The sequence below is a fragment of the Corvus hawaiiensis genome, chromosome 2, assembly GCF_020740725.1.
Source record: "Corvus hawaiiensis isolate bCorHaw1 chromosome 2, bCorHaw1.pri.cur, whole genome shotgun sequence".
Taxonomy (NCBI): Eukaryota; Metazoa; Chordata; class Aves; order Passeriformes; family Corvidae; genus Corvus; species Corvus hawaiiensis.
Window position 1 is genome coordinate 93809897 of NC_063214.1, and position 23260 is coordinate 93833156.

The window sequence follows — 23260 nt, forward strand, 5'->3', positions numbered from 1 at the left end:
AAGTTCTGGAATTGGAATATTTGCTACTTTATCAAAATAGTTTTTGCCTTCTGCCTCCTGTGAACTAAAAGATGAAGTGCAACCTGAGCATTTATTATGGCTGTTATTTTTGAATGGTTTCCATTCTCTCTGAACCAAGTAAGCTGGCTACTCTGGCAGGGTCCCAGGCTACATGTAGTGCATGGTGAACATGGGCACATAATGTGTGCTGTTACACAATGTGGCATCTTCACCTGTGCAAGTCGGCAAACTTCACATAAGATAAACTGCTTAAAAATTTTTCAAGGTCATGCTATTAATGTCTTAAAGCATTTGATGTAGAGAACAGATCTGCATGCAGCATGATAAGCCCCTCTGAAAACTGTGGAGCAGCAGCATAATATCTGAGAGCATTGTGGCAAATTGGGAAGTTGAGATGGAGCTGCTAATTATTCCAAGGCATATTTCTGAAAGGACAGGAGGTGTGGGATGTTCTCTGCCAAAAGCCCCTATTTCTTGAATGCTCTCACCATCTCCATATGCACATATGAAACTTTTAAGCTATGCTATGTGTGTATAAGCTGTAGATAATGTGGTCTTATCTATTGCTTGAAACCTTGAAAATCAGTAAGATACAATTCAATAACGATGAGGGCAGCAGTGGAATAATTTGGGTAAGACTAGATTATCAAAAAACAAAGAAGAAACCACAATTAGCATCTGTTACAGACCCCCAGGACTATAAGAGAGTGAGGAAAAATATTCATAGAACAACTCTGGAGTAGTTCAAAACCACACAGTACTGTCCCAGAGGGGACTGTAACTGTCCAAACATCTGTTAAATTATAAAGCTACTGTAAATATAGATCAGAGATTCCTATGCACAAATGAAAGTGTGTGGATCCTAAAAAAGATCCCTATCTTTAGTAGTGGAGCACCTTATCAAAAATATCATGCCAATAAGTCAATAAGGAGAAGCTACTCTGAAACAGCTGGAACTATGCTAAGGATACATGAATACAATTGGAAAATTCTAGTGAAAATGTGCCATTTCAAGTCAGGAATATATCAATAAAGAAAATTACAATGTCACAAGAAAAAAAATCTTTTTAGTATGAGACTAATGTTTACTTGATGCAGTGCTGTTGCAAGAACAGTATCTAAATATATATATCTATATATAGATATATAAAAGAAATTAGTAAGCAATTTGACCAGGAAAAGCATTAATGGAGGTTTATAAATACAAGTCATTCAATAACTCTGTGAGATGTTGTAGAAGGTTTCATGATAGCTGTACCCACCTTGAAATTGCTAGAAATGAAATAGAGAGGAATTCTCTGAGTAAGATATTTCCTTCTTTTTTTCATAGAGCATATCCCTCTAGTTGTCTTTTTCCTGGTTTTTTTTGCCTTTGAAACATAGGCAACTGTTTCTCTTCCATATTGGATAAGGATTGGAACACCTGTGGAAAAAGTTGTTTGACATCCTGGCATTTAATTGTATCTACCACCTGCTTCCTGCCTTCATTGGCCAGTAAGGATGAACAAATGTTTGACTTTGGAGAGGTTTTGAGATATTTGGAGAAGGTTGTTCATCTGCCTTTTAAACCATGTGATTTCCACAGGATTTTGATGCCAAGTCAAAACAATCTTTACTGATGCCCCAAGCTTTTGTTTCCCTTTTGATGACCTCCGGCACTTTCACCAGAATTCCAGGATTCATCTCTTGGTCCTTCATCCAGGTAAACCAAGGTGTATCTGACTGAGGTGGAGCTGCTTGACCTCTGTTCACTTGCTCAACAAAGGTAAAGCAAAGAAAGCTATTTGAGTGACCAGAAAAAAAATTACTGGTCACTGAGTTACATTTAGTCTTTTATTGACCATTTTTTGCTTCTTCCAGCAGCGTGAAAAGGTGCATGCTGCAATTTATAATGTTCATGAGATATGAGAGGCTCACATAAAAAAGCACTTGGTTCACACTGTATATCTGCGAGAGGTACCCATTTTTAAATATCTGTATGTGGTTCACTAGCACAGGTAGTTGAGTTCCAATATATCTGTCCTTTGACTCCTTCTAAAAGAACGGTCTATAAAGTAAGAAACAAAGAAAATTACTTTTAAAGTACTGTGATTTTTTTTTTTAATTTGAACCATAATGGAAACTTTTTTGTCACTCTACTATAGTATTTTCTTTTAAGGGAATATTTACATATCCAAAAAGAAGCCCTCTCCATACTCAGAGATAAGTACTTTAATACAGCCACTTATGTTGTGTATTTAAGCAGGTGTTTTGCAAAAGAGCAAAATACTTGCTTGTAATAGGCTGTGATGACATGGGCATCCTGAGAATATAAATTTTTATGAAGAATAAGCCCCTGGCAATTACAGATGTGTTAGTGACTTTCTGCTTTCACTAAGAATATCTCAAAATCCCTTCACTCTGTGCATTTCTGGTTTGCAGGGGTTTTTAAATGGAAGAGTAGACATTTTACTTTCCTTCTATAAATTACAGTTTATTCTGGGAAGCCATTTCATGCCCTGCTTTTATTTATTTCTAATAATGCATTTTTTTGTCAGGCTCCAAAGTGGGAAGAGAAGAATTATAATGCGGGGCTTCAGAACTTCTTCTTTTTTAATTCTTTTTTTTCCTGTGGTTGTTTAGTTAGTCTTATAATTGTCAGGATATGTCACAGAGTTGAGAATTCAGCTCTCTGAAGTCCCCATTACCTGCCTTCTTCATTATGGTAAAAGTGCCACACTTAACTCCTTCTCAAAGTCAAATTACCGTGTTGTTCTCCTCAGTTATGATTTTGGACTTCGTCAATAAAAATGTCTTCCACCATATACCTTCCCATACTTCATAGTAAACTTTTTCTCTTGGGATTCTTTTTCATCTGTGGTTGTTGAATTAATTCCCAAGCCTTTATTATTTTCTATGAGGCCTGCCTCAGTTCTTCTGCATACATTGATGACTTGAATATTTCGTTGCCTCCTCTAGGCACTGAATTTCCTCTTTCAAGTGCATGGGCAACCTGTAATCCTGAACTCATTGACAGAGACTGCCTATTTCTGGACTTATCTCTATCTTTTTAGGTAATTTCTGTTTATTTCATCCAAAATACTGTACTTTTGGCCCCTAGATGAATCTGTCTCTTTCCAACATGCTCTGTTGATGAATTCAGTCATTCTCTTCATAAAACTATGAAAGTGATAGAACAGAGTAGTGCAGTGATTTTTTTTTTTCTTTTGTGGGAGCAGAAAGAATTTATTTGCTGAAGAAACTAAATTTCTGGCAACTCAGAACTGTTTATAACTTTAGTTTCAAATGTGTGAAGTAACTGTGCCTGAAGAAACATTTAGAAATATTCAAAAAGCACTGCCATTGGCTTTTTGCTACATGATAAGGCATGTACCTCAGATAGCTCAGCTGTCTGAGGTGACTTGGAAGTAGAGGAGAGGAAAACTCTGCAGCAGCTGCTGTTTAACTCCACTGGGTCATGGAGAAAAAGCAGCACTAAAAGAAATACAGAGGCCTTGTGGTTGATTGGAATTGAAGCTCTTGTTGTCATTGAGGACAGCATTAACAGCAGAGCATGTTAAGAAACCCATCTTCAAATGTCATATGACATCATGGATTTTACAGATGTGACAGAAGGAATGTCATTCTGCTCAGACAAACGTGCTGATCTGAACTTGGGTCTTCCATGACCTGGGGGAATAATCTAACCACCCTGACATTGGAGGGATAAGAGGGGGGACAAGACAAACGGGGATGTCCTTAAACACAAAGCTCTGGAGGATAAAACAAGCAGTCACAGGGTTTATTACCAGTAAAGTAACATCTAGTGAAATGCATCCCAGTCATATTCGCATTCACGATTTTTTAAGTGTGATATATATCTATAAATTCTGTCCATGGAGAATGTACAGCTTAATTGACAGGAAAGGCAAAGGGTGAAAAGGAAAATAGAGGCACAAAGACTGCAAATTGTATTGCTGAAAGTAAAATGGAAGTAGAACAAATGTTTCTGCTGTTTGCCACAGCTAGCACCCATCCTTCCAAGCAGCATTTGACCACTCCTCTTAGGTTATCTTCTTATGTTCATAATACATACCACATAAACTTTACATTTGCTCTTTTGTCCCACACTTCCACCTCCTTTGATTACAAAACACACTCTTAATACTCTACAAAGATGCATTTTGTGATGTAATAATGATTTGGTTGTGATATACAAATGATGTTAGAAATGTTATTGGGTCACTTATGGACATTAAAAATATTCAAAAGTCAGTGGATCATTAAATGAGATTAATTCAATTGTGCACTTTTGCATAGTATTTGACAATGTTTGTAACCCCCATGCAGTCTGGATATTCATAACAGGGACTGATCTCTGTGCCCCAAATGGTATACTTACCTACGTAAGCTGAAGGTGTTTGTCTTCCAGATGCCTCTCCTGATGCTCAAACCTGAGTCTTGTAAAAGCTACTGCCTTTCCATTCTGGATGCCCCATTGCCCTTGCTCAGTGCTGGCCACAGAAACAATGAACTCACTTTCAGTATTCACAGGCAGCAATGAAGGAACATCAGTCTTAGTTAGTCAGAAAGAGAAGATTGTGTTTAAGGTGCTGGTTCAAGAAAAACGCAGAACAAAATGACATCTATCAGTGAAGATGAAGGGAGCCTGCTTCTGCCCAACACAATGATAAAACTTTGAACAGTTCATACCTTTCTGTAAATGACACCCACACGACCTATTATTCCCGTTCCCTGAAAATAGTGCTAGGGTCAATGAATTGCAGTGCTACCATCTATACTGCCGTTAAACTGGTGCACATCAATATTGCTGTATCCTGCAGCCGTAGGGAGGAGGAGAGAAGATCCAGCAGGCAGGCATTGTGCAGCAAGATTGATTTATTTAATTATTTTATAAAATCTTTTTTTTATTTAATTATTTTACAAACTCTTTTATAGACTTTTTTCTTCATAGTCTAATTGGACAAAGGATCAGCCACCCCCTGGGTCAATTGGCTAGAAATCCTAAACATCCATTGTCAAAATATTTTCTACTGTACCATAAACATAGTTCTACAAAGTCGCAGGTGTTCATAGTTTATAGAACTCTATTACTGTCTTCCATGAGAGAGAAAAGTATCCCACGGCTTAGAAAGAAGCAGGAAAATTCCTTGCTAACAGCATTTTTGTATCCATACATCAATTAGAAAAATAAAAAAGTTTTAATCTATGAATTTCCATTATTGCTTTTCCTTGTCCACTGGGCCAAACAACACCATGTCTGCCCTTCTCCTCCCACTGCTCCTCTTCCTCCCTCTCCCCACAGTCCCTCACATAAACAACTCTTCTGTCTCCTTTTGGACTTGGGAATCCTCTCAAAGGGACTAGCAGGGGGGTATGCTAGTTTGAGGGTAATCTTAGACAGCATTCTGCTTTAAAATACACAAAATCCATGCTTATGTAGCATAAGAACTGTACTTTAACAGACTGGAGACTGTAGAATAATGTCTGGGTGCTACATTTTAAAGTCATTGCAAGTATTTCAATTTGTGTATTTATTAAATTTTTCCAGTGGTGCACAATCCATCCTCCTGGTTTGTTTGGATTAGTGACTCTACAGTATTTTCTCTGATCACTCACTAGGTTTAAATATTATGAAAAAAGCTTTTCTGAAGCTTCTATCTGCTGTGTCTCTTCCCTCCACACCAATTAGACATTTTTCTGTGCTTGTTTCCAGAATAAAGGAGCTCCTCTGAAATTGCCACAGTGTTTGAATTTATGGACCTACTCTTTTATATTACTTGCTGCCAGTGATGTCTCATGCTTGATCAAAGGTGACAGCTGCTTTCTTCAAAGGGACAATTGTGCTCAAGACATTCAATAGGTGTTAAGTGAGCAGTTGTTATCTATGATACTGCTAGTGGCCAAGACCTACCAAAACAGTAGAGGTGCTGTTACTGCTGCTCATCTTGCCTGCTGCAGCAGTTGGCAAGCACTGCCAGTCAGCAGGGAATGGTTAGGGTGAAGGAGACCCAATCAGGCATACTGTAATTTGCATCTGATTGATGAATGCATGAAGAGTGTGGAAACACCAATTAGGAATAAAATTGTGGCCGCGAAGGATTTTGAATGTGCTTCTCTTACCCTCTGCTCCTGAGTATAACCCAGAAAACTTGGAAGGTCTGACAGATAAAAGAAATTCAAAAGGCAAACTCTGTGTGCATCCACAGCTTAATTTGGATTGCATTGCAATGTTTGTAGTATTTTCACAAAATGTATTAAAAGATGTTTATTTTGCAAAATTTTTAGTCAAGTTTGAAATGAAAATTTAATTTTCAAGTAAGGCTAGAATTATAAATCATTTATATTCTCATTCTAAGCATGATTCCTGATTATAATAATTATCTAAAACTAACTTTTGATATGCTTTTGAAAATTTTTATTCAACCATAATAGAAACTGGAGATAAAATTAGTGTTTCTTTTTTAGAATGCTCTGCTTTTAAATACATCAAAATAATTTTTCAGATTTTCCATGCTGAGTGAAACAGCCTTACTTTAATGTTTTGTCCTTAAGCCAGTATTGTCAGTGCTATGATTTTGATCTGTATGACCTGCTTTCTGAGTCTGAATCCTACCTCTCTTTCTGTTTTTGTGTGTGTGTTCCCAGTAGAGTGATCGATATCATTTATCTCAGTATAGAAGAATTGGAGTTGATATTGATTACGCTGTGTTAGATTTTGAAATTCCGTTGTAAATGTGTAAAGCCTGTGAACATCTACCATTCATCTACCAGCACCTTAAAAGAATCATCCTTCCTCTGACCACATAATTGTTAAATTGTGCATGCAAAATGGCTAGAGGATATTCTGTCCCTTTTCCAGCAGGTTATCAGGGAAAACTTGCCAGAGAACACTGTGTTGTTTATATATGCTCCCGTTTAAGAACTCAAAGGTCAATATTTGCCAAAAGCAGTTTCACTTAGTAACTTACTACTTTTCCCAAGCTCTGCAACCTGCCTCACCAGTGATCCTTATCATTTATTAGTGAAAGTGTACATATCCAGCTCCCAGATCTCTACCCATAGGCAAGTAATCTTGGTTTACTGAAATAATCTGTCCACTTTCCACTATAATTAATCATGATGATTAATTACCTGAATAAGCAAATATTACCTGTAAATACAACGAGCTCACATTGTAATGTTTTTGTTTCCTAACACTTCTTACTGACTGAATCTGCAGTGCAGCTTGGTTGACTGAAAGTTTTCCCTGGGTTGGATTTAGCCTTTTTTATTTTTCTTCCATGAAATAACTAAGAATTGAATCGGGTTTGTTCTGTTTTGTTTTGCTTGCATGCTTTTTAAATTAAAAAAAAATCATTATACTAATTTTCTTAGAGCATGAGATAGAGTTTTACCAAATATTTAAATTGCATCTGCTTTCAGCAGCTTGATTTTGTCTGCAAATGACTTATGACACCCTATTGATTTAAAGGAGTTGTTTCTGTTGCATGCTGATGGAATTGAAATTAAAATAAAGGTTATCTTTTCTGGCTTTTTTGTCAGGGGGAGATTTTTCTTTTTTACAGGTTTTCCAAACTGTTGATTTAAAAGGAATAAAAAATATATATTATTTTTCATTCTAACAGTCATTTCAAAGGACACTTCCAGGCAGGAAGTTCTATTTAAGTTGATAGATTCTTATTTAACTAAAAGGTATTCCAAAATGCTGATAATAGTCCTGTCTTTGGCAAATGCTGTTAATAATTCTGTTCATTTCAGAGGAGTTTTCCTTTTTTCCTGAGCATTTACCTTTGGTAATTCTGGTGTTTAGCTGAAGTTATCTTTTAGTCAAAACTCTCCAATAATTATTGTTGTTTAAACCAACTCTGTGCTGAGAGTACCCAGGTGAAAAGATGAAGAACAGAACTTTATTTTTAAATTTTGCAGCTTAAAAAGTAAAGGCATTCATGCTAAATCACTTCATAAAAATTCCAAGTGAAATTACCATGGTGCTGAAATTTGCAGATCAATTGTGTACGTAACTTAGGGATTTTGGAATACTGCTATCTTTTTAAATGTGTGTTTTTAAACAAACAAATGAAAAGGCACCAAAGAACCCCCCAAAACCAAAGCCAAACTCAAAAATACGGAAGCGTTTACAAGTTATCTAAAGGAGAGTGCTTACGGAGTAAATGTAAGATTCTGTTCAAATAGATTTGGATTTGTTTCCTTCTAATTGTGATGGAATCATTTAATCAAATAATATAGTTAATGAACATTAAAGCAAAAAAGAACAAAAGAAACCAAATGGACAATGATGGGAAAGCAGTAGCTGCAGTACTAGAAATTGATCTAAGAAAATAAAACAGATGAATTTTCATGGAGCATCTGAAAGAAAATAAATGGAAACAGATTGTCATCAGATCCTTTCTTGTCCCCAAAAATTTGATACCATTTCTTTAGGGAATACTTTGCAAATTATATATATATGTGTAACACAACCATAAACAACCATGTAATTTGCCTCACTTACAATCTGTTCCATGATCTTTGTTCATCCCAAAGAAGAAAGAAAAGGTACAGATCTTGGAACAGGAGGATGGGGAAATAAATCAGAGCTGCAGTTAATAAAACTGGTTTGGGATATTACAATTGTAAATGTTTGCCAGTTTTTCTTTGTGCATATTCCAAAATCTATGCTAACTTTGGCTTTTCAGCGTCTTTGTGGAATGTTTGTTAACTCATTTTCACATAGGTAATGTTAAGTATAGCAAACAATGAAGATAATCGGGGGAAATTTTGTTATATATATTAAAATCTAGATTTTTGTTCAAATATAGAAATATTTAAAGTTATCTCCTTGTGACATGGGCAACAAAGTATTTATCCTCTGCTTTTGCTTGGACTTTGTTAGATCTGTTTGAGTGCCAATAAATGAGCAGGATTAAGGAGAAACCTGTACTGGAGAAAATTACCTATCTGAAGAATTAAATGGTCTATTCAGTGATATTTACAATTTCTTTCACCAAACACATGTTATTCTCAGGTCTGTAACTCATCTGCACTTAGACTTTTATGGCTCTAACTGCCTTATTTTTAGCTAAAAGACACCTTACTCTGCAGTGTCTGTGAGAAGGAGGGAATGTCCCCAATAAGTTGCTGTCAAAGCATGGAAAAACAAAATGCCATCATTTTTGTTGCCCTTGTTCCACTCCACTTCATCCAGCCATCAGCTGTTCATGGCCACTTTCCACTGCCCGCTACCTTGTCCCATTTTGAGGCTCCACATGACTGCACTGAGCAGCGCTGCATTTGGGAAGTGATTGCACAACATTGTCCAGCAGAACCTGGGCAGAAGCAGGAGTAGCTCATGCAGACCCAGAGCCTTCAGAAGTGGTCAGCCCAGGTGGTTTGCTGTTCCTGACAAACCTGATCGTGTCTGCTCCAGGCTGCAGGATCACTGAAGTAGAAATGCAGGATGTGAATCTTAGCTGGGAATGACTAAGGAGAAGTTTTCATCCTATCATAGAATCTGTGCTATTTCTGCCATTTAAATTGTTTCTTACTGGGATACAGCTCTGCTTCTTCTCTACTCTTGCTTTGCCCACAACTTCTCATCAAAAAAAACAGTCAAGGCAATCAGAGAGTATTTATTGCTATAAAGGCTGATCCAGTGATACTGTTGATTCTTCAGACCTGTTTAGTGAAAAGTAAAATATTTATTGCAGTTAATGACATTCTGAAGCAGAAAATGAAAATGGCAGCAGATAGTGGAAAATGGTTTTATCTGAGTATTTAATTTAATTCCATTTTAATACATATCTGAAATAATCCCTTAAAAAAGTCCACTGTTTGACCTCTTGCCTCCATACAAGTGAAAAACAGCACAGTGAAGTAATGGCATAAATGAGAAGAAAAATACATCCCTTGTTTAGATTTATATATTATACTGCCTACATGTAAGCACAGTGATGACTGAACAGTCTTAAAGGATTAATACATATGCAGGTTCTTCATTTTTACCCTTAAATCATTAGTTTTCTGTGGAATAGGAACAGAAGGAAAGCATGCAGTATAGAGCTGATCAAGCAAACAGTTTAATTATTGTTTTCCATATGTATTTAAGCAGGGTTTCCAGGCATGTTCTTGAAAATAAACCTACTTCTCTCAGAGAAAATGGTAAAATTTGTACATCCTTTTAAAAATCAGTATTTGAATTTAAAATATTGGATTTGATGCCATTTGAAGTAAAATTGTTGATCATCTATCTGAATAAGATTCAGAAATTAATTTCTGCTTGGCCTCATATTAAAAAGAGAAAAATGTGAAGCATGTTTATGATGTGACAGCTGATTGAGTGTATACATGGATGCTGTGACTTTTGTGTTTTGCTCCGCCCACCAAAAAAAAAAAAAAAATCTAATAAAACATGAGAATCTCTAACAGGTTAAAATGCAACAAAAATAATGGTACAGGCTTAAGGTATTTAAAAATATTTTTTTAAGTAATGGAAAATGTTTTATTCCATTGTAATGTTGAACACAGCATTATTTCTCTATGGCAAAACATGCAAAATTCATGAAAAGAAAAAATAATGTGGTTGTCTTAACATTGTTGTTTTGTGCATATGCCTTGCAATAAAGGTATTTAAATACAATAAGTTTCACAAATACAATCACATATATCAGTTTCTCAGCTTGCATATTTTAATGCAAGCTATTACATACTTTTGCATATTGATCCTAGGGGGAAAAATGCTATTTTTGTATGTGTGCATTAATGTTGTCATAATCATCGATCTGATCTAATTGTCTCTGGGTAGTGACCCAAAGAAGAATTGCCTTTTTGCAACATTTAAAGATTAATGTAAAAAGTCTTATCTTTTTTTTTGCCTGATGCATAATTAAAACCATTGCAGGAATAAAGGTCTTTGTCTATGACAGCTACCTTGTCTCTGCTTGGATCCTGATTTTTTAAATTTTTCTTTTGCCCTATCGTCCATATCATGTTTCTACCTTTGGTCTTATGCTCTGACGTCTCAAAATAATAATAAAATGTGCTTTCATAATACCTCTTTCCTTCTGTTGAAATATTCCTGCAAAAGTCACAGTTGAGGAAGCAAGAGATACCAAGGACTGGTAAATCCTCACTGCTTTTCCTTGTTATTACTCTTTCTTTTCTGCCACTACCTGAGTGACCTCTCAGTGTCTACTGTTGAAGTACTATTGTCATTTATCACAGATTCATAGCAAGTAGGGCTGGAAGGGAGATAGAAAGAATGTTCAATCCCTCCTCCTACCCCGAGGCAGAACCAGCTGTATCTAAATCTTCCCTGACAGATGTTTGTCTATCCTGTTTTTAAAAACCTCCAGTCTGGGGATTCCAAAAATTCCCTAGGCAATCTATTCATTTACTTCATTGTCCTCACAGTGAGAGAGCTTGTTTCTTCTTTGTCTTTTCTAATGTCTAAACTCAATAATAAGCTCCATATTGCAGTTTTCAGCATTATCCTCTCTTGCATCTTCAACAAACATGGACAGAAATCTGCAGTCTTTCTCCTTGAAGCCACCTTTCTTATATTTGAAGATTAATACCAGCTTTTCTATTTTCTTATGATTAAGAGACCTAGAATTTGGTTTTCTACCCTTGTACATCCCCATTTCCTTCCTTCCTTCCTTCCTTCCTTCTTTCCTTCCTTCCTTCCTTCCTTCCTTCCTTCCTTCCTTCCTTCCTTCCTTCCTTCCCTTTCTTGCAGGCAAGCAGTTTTTTGTTAAATCTTATGATTTGGATCCAATATATCCACATGAGGTAATAATTGCAAGGGGAAAAATATGTGATCAGTGCAGGATCCATCCTACAGTGAATGCCTACATCCTTTACACAGCCAATGGAAAGGCCAGCTAGATGGCTTCCTGAAGGAGATCCTGAGTTTGTTCTACATTAAGTAAGTGAATAGTACAGTAGGTCTTTTGAAGGAGCAGTGAACCGTGGTGACTGAAAGAGGAAGGAGGAATGAAAACCATAACAATTTATGTGTAAAATTAAGAGAAAATACCTACTGGTAACTAATTGTGTAAATAGAATACTCCATGCCCGAAGTCCTGAGAAATCACTGTCTTCCTAGACATTATTGGTCCAACAAATGGATTGAGAACAAAGTGGAGAAGATCTGTCTCTGGAGCCATTGCCTTACTAGAAGGATTCTGCTTGCTGCAGGAAAAGGCCTGAACTTTCATTTCAACCCTTAGACAACTGCACTGACTAGAGGGGCTGGTAAAAAAAGTGACACTGTGTGTTTGCTCAGGGACAAACATGGGAGTTCCTACCTTGTTTGCAGATTAACATTTAACCCATGGGACTTCTGGGCTGATTTTTGTGGTGTTGTAGTTATAAAAGAAAAATAAATGCCCTTTTTTTTTTCTTTTTCTTTTTCCTTTTTAATGCAGCTCACATAAAAAACCCAATGGAATTTAATTTCTGAATAACCATTAATATGTTGCTCACATTTCAGACAATTCTACTTTGTTTTGGGCATATTAGACTGTGTTCTTTTGATATGTTTAATTTTTTCAATTGAAGCTTTCTGAACTCACAGTGAGGTATTTGTAGAAAGTTAATTAGTCCATGCAAATTCACTAACATCTGTTTTCTACTTTAAAATAATTGAAATTGTCTTTTATGGTACAGTTAAAAAAATTAAATAATTAGTAAAATTTTCTGCTATACAAATGACCCAGGCTGTGTTGGAGCCTTCAGACAGGTTTGATCAAGTTTCTTATGGTTCTGATTGGAAAAAAAAAATCAATTTTACTAAATTGAGTAGCATATTAAAGACCTGATAGATACCTTGAAAGATAAAATAAAGTTGGGCAATATGCTCCCATGCCTTTCTGTAAAGCACATTATCAGTCTTGGTGAAAATAAGTCTGAGTAGCTGGTATTATATTTTAAGTATTGACCTTGCACAGATTAGGCCATAATCTTGTTATCAAACTGATGTAGAAGGAGGTGGACATTTTAAAGATCAGGAGACAGCAGCATTTTCAGAACTAAACCCAACACTACTTATTGGACTAATCAGAACATTTTTGGGTGGAATTCCTTCTACTTAACTGTAGACACCAAAATGAGAAATGTACCATGACTCCCTCTGCAAGCTAAGAAAAAAAGTCAGGAGACTTCAGAAGACCAAATTCCAGATGTTCTAAAAATCCCTAGGCCTGAGATCATATAAGTACTCTGCTAACTTCATCATATAGCAGGGAAGTCTGTGAAATCTGTCAAAATCTAACAGGTTAGGGATTGGAATCTGGGAAATATTGCAGCCTTTTCCCATTACTTGCATTTGAGTCCATGTGTCTTCTCCATGTTAGAAAATTTTCCCAGCAAAAAACAGACATCAGACTTAGGCATTTAGAAATCCGCAGTAAAGGTAGCAAAATTTAGTATGGTTATGTTTTCTTCAGCAATATGATTTCTGTTGCCCCTTAGAATGGCATCCCTTAGTAGACAAAATGTTTAGCAAAACTGTACTTTTATGGGAAATTCCCCTTAACTTTTCCAATTTCAAAATTATCTCTTTCAAGGACATTGCTGTGATATAGGGTTATCTATACATTTTAATGTACATTTTACAAGGTGTCTTAGGGAATTATAATAATCTTCTCTCACAGTCTTTACTATATGAATATTCAGTGTAGAGGGGGCTACCAAGACATTCATTAAAATATATCAAGAAATATTTAGATGTGGAAATCTGGAGTTCTAGGGCAATAAACACTGCTGACCCCCAAAGGGTACTTCTGAGGATGGTGCCACAAAATGAACAACTGTGTTATATAATTGCAGCAACAAAGATTACAACCAAAAATGGATGGAAAATGTTCCTGAGAATATATCTTAGTGATTGTACTGGTCAATATTAAAAGTAAAAATGCCTTTCAATTTTTTTGATAATCATCATGGATCAGTGGCAGCAGGAGGGGTGGCTATGCTTGCATGCACCTCTCCGTGGAGTTTGCTGCTAGAGGCTGCCTATCTCACTGCCACTGTCTCTCTTTGCTGAGCAGAAGAAGCTACAAGGCTGCATTTAAGGACTCACATTAACCTATACTACTTGGCAATCAGTTTCAGCAGGTATCCACCCAGATCACCAAGTTATGAATGCAACATAACCCCTCTGCCAAGTGTGTAGCACTTCAAGTCTCTGCAGTGCCTAAGAATCCTTTAAAATCTGTTTGGCTCCTTCCCTGATTGATAGCTGTAAGCACTACATGCCTTAGAAACTTTAAAAAATAAACATCTGGAATTTCTTGACAGGTGATTTTTTCCCTTACTTGCAAAACACTTGGGAATCCTTCAGTACGTGAATAACTTTAAGTGGGAAAACAGATAAATAACAAGTTGTGTATTAAAATACTTCCTCAAGAAGTACACAAGGGTAATGACAGTCTTCCTAACTTCAGTTCATAATACTTACTTATGGGTTAAGCCCTAGAGACAGACAGAGGATGCAATAAGTTGCACCCTCCCCCAGCCTTTCTGCTGCCATTCAGTGACTTGGCACTGGGCACCAGCTGTCTCGATCAGCTTCCATACAGTCAAGTAGATCAGCAGGCATTAGCTGTGGGTGGCAAAGCCCCCAGTTAGGTCACCTTTGGCCAGTTGTCTGAAATTAAGATTACTGGGGGCCGTCGGTCTCGTGGTGATGTATCAGGGATACCACCAGGTCAATCAGTCTTATCAAGGTTTTGGCAAGAAACCATAGACTCCATATTAAAACAAATTGATGACATTTTAACTAAAATTTGAAGAAGGAGGTGAAAATGCATCATACTGAACCAGTTTATTTGTATTCCTTGTATGTCATCTACATTTGTAGGGCTCCTACATGAAAAAACACATCAATGCAGAACCTAGATTGTGCTGCCATTTCTAGTTTTTGCTATGATGGCTATTCATTTGTACTTGAAAAGTGAATCTCGGTTTTCAGCTCCTTACTCTGGAAATAGCCAGGAACAAAAAGAGCATGGCCAAAGGACATTTTACTTTTGCTAAGATTCTTATGAGTATTAAAATAATCTGTATATGGATCTGTGTATGCAGCTCTGAAGCATATAGAGGAGGACTTGAATTTTTCAAGAATGCAACTTCACTGCTTATTGATGGAATCTGAAAAATATGTTACCGTCACTATTTGACAGAGGAAAATAAACTTAAGTTTCTGATTGTCATGCACTGATCCTGATAATCCTGATCTATGTTCATTCTTAAATTCTTATTATTTACTACTGAGAAATCTAAATAACATCAGATTTTGGTATCAACAGATTTTGCAGTTGAAGTTTCAGAAACACAAATCACAAGGATTTTGGCTGTGACTGCCAATATAAAGAGTTTCTTCAGACAAGGATCTAAGAAATCTTTTGCTTCAAAGAAGAAATCTGGCACCTCATTTTTTTCACCTTTTATAGAAGAATTGACAGCAACTTCCAAATGGCATACTGAATTTCAGTACTTTTAAGAGTCATGAAGATAAACTAATTGTAACTTGCTTATCCCAGTCCTTAACCAGTGCCACCACCTAAAATTTAAATGAAGAAGTCACTAAGATATTGACAGATTATGTAAGTGATTTAAAAACAGGACTTTTCTTGAATTTGCATTGAGTTGTATTCCTGAATTATTGTTTTGCTCTTAAAAATCTTCAGACCCTCCCTTTTGTTTACTTTCTTGTGCCCTTAATCCTGAAAATAGCCCATATTTTAAATCCCAGCAGTACTAGTCAAGCAGTTTGCAGAAACAACTACAATATATCTGTTTTACCATTGAAGCTAATAGCATTCTTTATTAAAGCAAATGATTGTGCACTAATTTCTCAGTGCAAGAAAAAGTGATGAAAACAAAATTGTCCTGAAACAGCTTGGTATCTTAAAACAGTATGTAATATTCTTAAATGTTTGTAAATTATGACTTTATTCACTTTGGAAGACAATCTATCTTCATCAGTGAGGATGCAAAATGTAAAAGTGAGACTGTAATAGCTACTTACCCACCCTTTCACTCCTACACACTATTTAGAAACACTAGAAGCTAAAATTTCTGCCTCTGCTGTGAGATAGAGAAGTACTTCTTCTTACTTCAGATACCTGAAAAGGCGATTTATCAAACTCCTTCGTCTTCATGTGATACTATAAAATCAGATAGCATATTGAACTGATTGCTATAATTCTTCAAAGTTTGTTTTCCTGAGTATATCATGAGATGCATATCATGAGCTGTTTAAATATCAAAAGGTGTTGCTTATGGATATGTTATTACATTTCTATACTTGTGTTTCCTTCTTAATGACTAAATATGCATTTTCATATAAGTTTTTGCTGATAAAGTACTTTAAGGTAAAGGACCTGATTGTTTCAAAAGCATTTATCAACAGATATAATTAGCAAAATATTTTAATCACTATAGTTTATGTAGACTAAATGTAAGCATTTATTAATACAAGCTAAGCACTCATTATAAATTTTCTCAGAAAATGATAAAATATTATGTATGAAATGAATCATTAGCATGGACCATTAAGTCCTCTATTTTCCTTTAATTGAATTTGTCAGTAGTACCCTCTTTAACTGAAAACCAGTCATAACCACAAAATTAAATAATAATTAAAGAAACAACTATTCAAAGAGTTGCTTGGTAGCTAAGGTGCCATTTAACCAAAACAGCAATTTAATGTAAATTGCAGCCCATGTAGACATAGTTCTGAAAATTATACATCCTGTGGTTCGTATACGTTTGAATTAGCAAAACATTTTCACAGTCTAGATGTTCTTATAGTGGTTCTGTAAGCATAAAGGAAGACTGAATAAATTGGTGAAAATAGGTATAAATAGACCTATGGCAATTAAAGCTAATTAAGACTTTACAGAAATAAATTGCTGGCTGTTCCATAAATTTTTAGCAGATTAGAAAATGTACCAACTTACAGAATAGGCATTCTGTCTCTCTACACAGTCATTCAATAAAGATGCACTGAATGTGGAACCAAAAATAATGCTATGCCCACTGGTGTTTTCTTCTAACTTTACCCAATTTTTAAAAGATAGGTGGAACCTTCTATTTACAGAAACTTTGTTTCACTACCCTTTTTAATCACAAAAAGAAAAACAAAACCAAACAAACCAAACAAACCCAACCAACCAAAAATCCCCATACAAATGAAAAACAGGAACAAATCTGAAAAACACCACTAGCATGTTTGAGAGGAAAGTGGATCTTGCTCTCTCTGATTAGCCAAAGATGCAGCTTGAAAGAGGTCCAAGAGCCTCCATTGCATATATGGAGATCTGTTGTTGCTACTTCAGAACAAAGATTGGGACTATACTTTCTTATTGACTGTGATTGTCTCACACCAGTTACCTTTGGGACAGTGGTTTTTTTATTGAGAAATTCTGGTTTGCACAACCAGTAGGGGGAGGCAAGATTTAAGGAAATAAACTGGGAAAACTTCATGGAAGCAAGTACTTTCGAAAAGGGGAGGGCGGTTGAAAGCTTTGAACAAAAGAGAGAGGTGAGTAATACAAGACAGGAGGGTTAAGCTGGTATTTTGATTGCTATTTTCATGTCTATCAAACCATAACATGCAGTTGCCACATGTGTGAAATTCAAGAGAGCTTGCATCAGTTTGTCCATTTTCCCAGTGCAACCCATTTTTCTTACTGTGGATATATAGCTGTAGTAAAAAATATTTTATTTCCATTTTCTAGTAATGCAAGCTAATACGAAAGAACGGGGCTGTAAGTAAATGATGTTACAAGTTTCAAAGACAATGTCTCTTGTTTTAATATTTCACATAATTGACTACTTGTGTTTAAGAACCAATGAAAGAGATGCACAGCTGGACTGAATGCCCTAAAATTATTTTCAGAAACACATATCTCATTGTACTTTTCAATTCTTACTTATACAGCTTTCATTCTTCTGAACAATTTACAAAACAACTTGCATAGCTATTATGGTTAAATTTTGGTTCTGCTAAGAGCACTTCAAGATATTTTCAGAGAGAGGACCTAATGTCTCGATGTGTATTCATGTCTTCTCTATGATTGTTATAATTTAGGGGCACAAGCCACATGATGAGGAGGACTAATAGTCAATGTGTGTGCTTGTTGCTGCACAGGATCTATTTTGCAGAGCAGGAAAGGGTGTAGACCTGCTGTGAACAAAAGGGCTGTTTAGCTGTGTGACTATGTTCTGCACCACCCAGGGTGAAAGGTACAACCAAACCATAAGAGCTTCCTTGGTAAACGTGCACATGCAAAGCTGCCTGCCTAATAAGTAGCCCATGAATTTCTTCAGGACTTCTTACACGTTGCTGGGTGAACAGCAAAGTATACCCTGTGGACCACAGATTACTATCCTGCTGGGTACCCATGTGGATCATGAATGAGTCTTTTCAGCTCATTGCTCCTTCTGTACTCCTCCATAGATCCCAACTGTTATCTGCCTCATAGGTCTACTTGCCTCCACACAGTCTAGATTACTCTTTACAAATGCCATTATAGTGTGTATGCATGTCTGTTAAAAACCCTATTAATGATATGTATATTTATGTTAGATGTATAAACCCGTAAGAGCATATAGACTTAAAAAGGAGGTATATGTTACCATTTTCACCTATAGACCAACATGGCAAAAGGGCAGCAGCAGCCTGCTGCCCTAAGTGCCTGAGGTACAGGATGCCATTTGCACAACAGACCCTATGAACCGCATGGCATGGCATGGCACGGCATGGCACAGCATGGCATGGCACGGCATGGCACAGCATGGCATGGCACGGCATGACACGGCATGGTTTGCTACTGTTATTTTCTTAATCATAACTTTCTAGTCTCTCATGATACCCAGTCCCAAAGAAGCATGCAGATATAACAGTTACTTGTAATTACAGCTTTGACGAGTTATTTGAATCAATGTATTCCAGAGCACAGGAAAAGTTCCAGCCTCATGGCTTTGATACTGACAGATCTGGTGCAAAGTGGGTGTTTGGATACAATGCCAAGCATAATTGGTGCCAGCAGTGGGGATTACATGTGCTGGCTCTATGGAAGCTTTTAGACTTATACAATTGTTGGGAACAGGGCCATGCATGGTAGCACACATGAAGCACAGCAGAGCACAGCCTTCATGTGAAGGCGATATTATTAATTTGGTCTCAGACTTCAGTTTGATATTTGGAAATAAGAAAGAATACAGACCTTATTGCTTTGGTTCTGCACTTCTGTCAAGTTCTTCACTTAAATCAGAGGGTAGATACTGGCACCATCCTCCAGATTCAGCTGCTCTTCTTCACCAGGTTTCAAATATAGCATCTAGAAATTTTTATTTTACCTCCTCCAGTAAGGCCATCTGTTCCCATAGCTTTCCCTCAAAACACCTGGTGTTATCTTTTTTAGAATTTCTGGACTCCTATGAGGTTTTTTTTATTATGTTTAGGGGAAAATAAAGATTTGAAAATAGACATTTAAATAAAGCAGTACACATATCTCTTTTGTTGCTGTTCCCATTTGTCATGCAGGAGAGTGGCAGGCCATTCTGGCTGAATTCAGAAGTCCGTTTCACCTACAGTCCTGCCAGGATAAGATGCCTATTGAAGATGATTTACAAGGTGAAAAGGAAATGTGTGTGGAAACTGAGTGACAACAATACTTCAAAGCTCAAACAAAGGATTATTTTATTGAATTTCTTGAAAGAAATAGTTGGTTTCATTCCCTTTCTCCATAGCAAGAAATTTTAGCACACTGCAACAGTTTTCCATAAAACTTATTGTCTTAACAAAAATATATTATTACTTAAATAACTAAAGGTCCAGATTTAAAACCACAAATTCACAACCTGGAAGCACCCCACAAACCCTTTGTGATTTTACAGTTGCATGACAAAGATATGAAGGTTTGATGGATCTAAGAAGGGATTTGTGGTCTGGAGAACTCAGTGAAATTCCTTGGCCTGTCTTATGCAGAATGTCAGACTAGACTCTGGTGATCACTTAAAATAGAATAATTTAAAACAGATTCAGTTCCAGCAGTTTCTAAAAGGTCTGGTAAGACTTAGTGAATTAGCATTTGGAAAGTTAGATCATACTCATACTTCAAGTAGTCACAGCTTCTCCTCGGCACACTTTTTTTCCTATGTGATTAATCAGGTATGAGTAATGTTTCTTGACCAGCAAAAGGATCTGCATCTAAGACACCTGAACCGCACCTGCTCCTCTGCTGTCTGTAAAATTTGAAGCAGGAAGACTTCTTGGCTGACAAGCTGAAAAGTTTTGGATCCAGTGGCTGTCCCATCATACGTACCATTTTCACATTACACTGCAAGTGAACCTGCCTAAAGACTTATTTCAGGGATAACATTTGGGACCAGTGACAAATGCCTGGCTGATCCAGTTGTATAACTTATGCTAAGCTACAGAGACAACCCAGACAACCCTTAAGAAATTGTTACAAGCTTGTGTTACAGCACTTCTAAAGAGGGAAGGATGCTCCAGAGCCAAACCCCATCAAGCCAATGTCTTTAATATATGATTTTAAAGATAAAGCACTGAAGTAATTTATAAATTGTCTGTCACCAGTGGCTGAACAACACCTTCTTTCCAAGCAAGCTTGAGTTACACTTGAGAAAGTATGTCCTGGCTGAGCACTGAACATCATTCAACTTGCTGAAGTTGGGTTTGAAAGTGATATGGGCACAGATGCAGTGTTCAAAGGCCAGTCGGCTGTGTCTGACACCATATACCACCATATGCTTTTAGACAAAATAAAGTACATGAGAGAAAATCAATGCATATTATGACTGATAAAATTTCTATCTAAAAAAGGACAAATTTCCCCATAATCAGCAATGATTTCTATGCTTAACTCTGTAAGAAGAACTAAGAGTGGAGGCTACAGCATGACCTACCACATGGGTATGTGCTTGAGTCTGTATTATCTAGCATCTATGTGAACAACCAAAAATCCATTCTCATAGCAGAAGAATTATTCCTGCTACTAATATTTGTAACTCTGACTAGATTAAGGGCTTCACGTGATTGCAAACCAGATTTATGTCCATATTCCTCAGGTTTTCACATTTTACTAACAAAACCCAATAACAAACCAATCCAAACCAATCTGATTAAACAGCAAGTCCCTTTTTTTTTTTTTTTTCTGAAATCACAAGTCCAGTAAATTTAGTGTAATTTGGAACAGCCTATTGTTTGCCCACTGTTGCGATCCTGTTTATTTTGAGCATATGCAGAAAAGAAAAAATATAAGTTCCATGCATAGAATCATATATTGAAGAAGCTCACAAATTCTAAATGGACATTAACCAGAGAAAATTATGAATGACTACACTTGCACTCTCCACGGGCTTATTATAAAAACAAGAAGGGGTCGTTCATGCAGAGAAGTTAGACACTGTTAAGAGAATGTTGCTGCTGTATTATTTAATGCCTTTGATTGGATGAATGGAACAAACTGCCTGGGCATTTTGGGATCATCCCACTGAAAACCAAAAGCAGAGTTGTGAATAAAGTGGAATCCTTCCAACAGATTGAAGACCGAGGGGCACGCTGCAGCTGTTGGCCAGCTGCTGTAAGATTTCCAACTACAATGGAGCCATTTAATAAATCATCAAGGGTTCTGCATCCCATTCAGTTTGTTTAGCAAAGAAAGAGAAAATGATCACTGACTTTTTCAAATACCTACTTGGGAGTTCAAGAATAGACTGACCAGTCTGGAAATGTTTGACTTATGTTCAAACACTGTTGATGGCACAGAAGATTTGTATGAATATAATACATAGACATGCCAACGTGGAAAATCACAGATCAAAAAATATCTTAATGTACCATGGATGGTAATTCTTCTATGGAGTACATCATATCATGCAAACAATTTTGGAAAAAACACACAGTGACCCTAGAAGGACATAGGAAAAACATCCCTGGTGCTCAGAAATTATATTACTCTGTTTCCCTGTGCTATTGCATTTCAGCCAGCATGCATGCTTCATATTCCAAATAAGTATGGAAAGATTTTCCAGAGAAATTCATACAGATTAATATTAAGAAAAATAGTGTTATCCTGTATTAGATAAACTCTTTCAGTAACAAGTTCAGCTTTTCTGTATGTTTGTTTGTTTTTTAAATTCTGAGACATATCCACACCTTAATCAGAGGTACCATAGGACAATTCAAAAAATACTGTAAGGCTTTTGACTTAAAGATCACACTGATTCCCTATCTCAGGTAAACAATGTTAATTATTAATTTGATTTTTCTCTTAAAAATGAGCTGGTTGTTTCAGAGCAAGTTCAGATTGCTTGGCCCCATTTATGCTTTTATGTCTGTCTCTGCATCTCATGACTTTGCAAATATATATCACTTCCTTTTCAAATTGAAAACTCTAAAAGATGTTTCTTTTTCTGGTTTTGAGGGAAATTAATAATATTATTTTATGATGTTATATAATAATGACAATTGTCCAAAAATGCTTAGGAAAGAGGATTTGAAGTAAATTTTACATGTCTTACCTTGGTGAAAAAAAACCCTAACAATATAAACACCCTACAGTGTTATTAATTATTTGCGTGTGTTTTTGTAAAAACTATATTTTATCAGTATAGATTGCTACTGGTTTTATATATTTGATCTTGAAATCTGGTAATGCAAATTCTGCTCAGATGTTACGTTTCTTCCATTTGTTTATGCCTTTCCTGCCGTGAAGATGGCCAGTGGGATTAGATTTAGAGGGTACTTTCAATAGTGTTATGCAATGTTTTTATTGCAACGGTGTGCAAAAATTCTTATCAAGAGGGACCCACAATATTAGAAGTTTTACAAGGCCAAATTGGATGTGTTGTGCCCCTCAGAGCTTCACAAAGTGCAAAGGAACAAATAAAGGGACGAGTAGTTGATGTTGATATCAAAGAGTAAAGAAAACTCGGTAGTGAAGAGTATGAAGTGGAAGCATCACTTGATAAAGAACATGTCAAATATTAAGTTCCCTAAGTAATGGGGAAAAGTTCATCCAGAACTGGAAAGGAAATGAGAAGTCAGGTGAAGTTAAAGAGTCAGAGAGGCTATCATTGTGGAAACAGAAGTAATCAAAGATGGCAATTTGGCAGCACATTGCAGAAGAAAAAAGAAGGTTGAAATCACTTGTAAATTCATCAACTGAGATTTCACTTTGTCAGGACAAAATCTTTTTCT

General features: G+C 36.3%; 1 long non-coding RNA gene across 1 annotated transcript in view; it reads left to right on the forward strand.

Moving 5' to 3' along the window:
* The window catches only part of LOC125337037, a 51763-nt gene extending 29133 nt beyond the window's left edge, over positions 1 to 22630 (forward strand). The window contains exon 2 of the long non-coding RNA XR_007207920.1: positions 19580 to 22630. This is a non-coding gene — a long non-coding RNA (uncharacterized LOC125337037). The remainder of the gene's footprint in view (positions 1 to 19579) is intronic.
* The last annotated feature ends 630 nt before the right edge of the window (positions 22631 to 23260 follow it).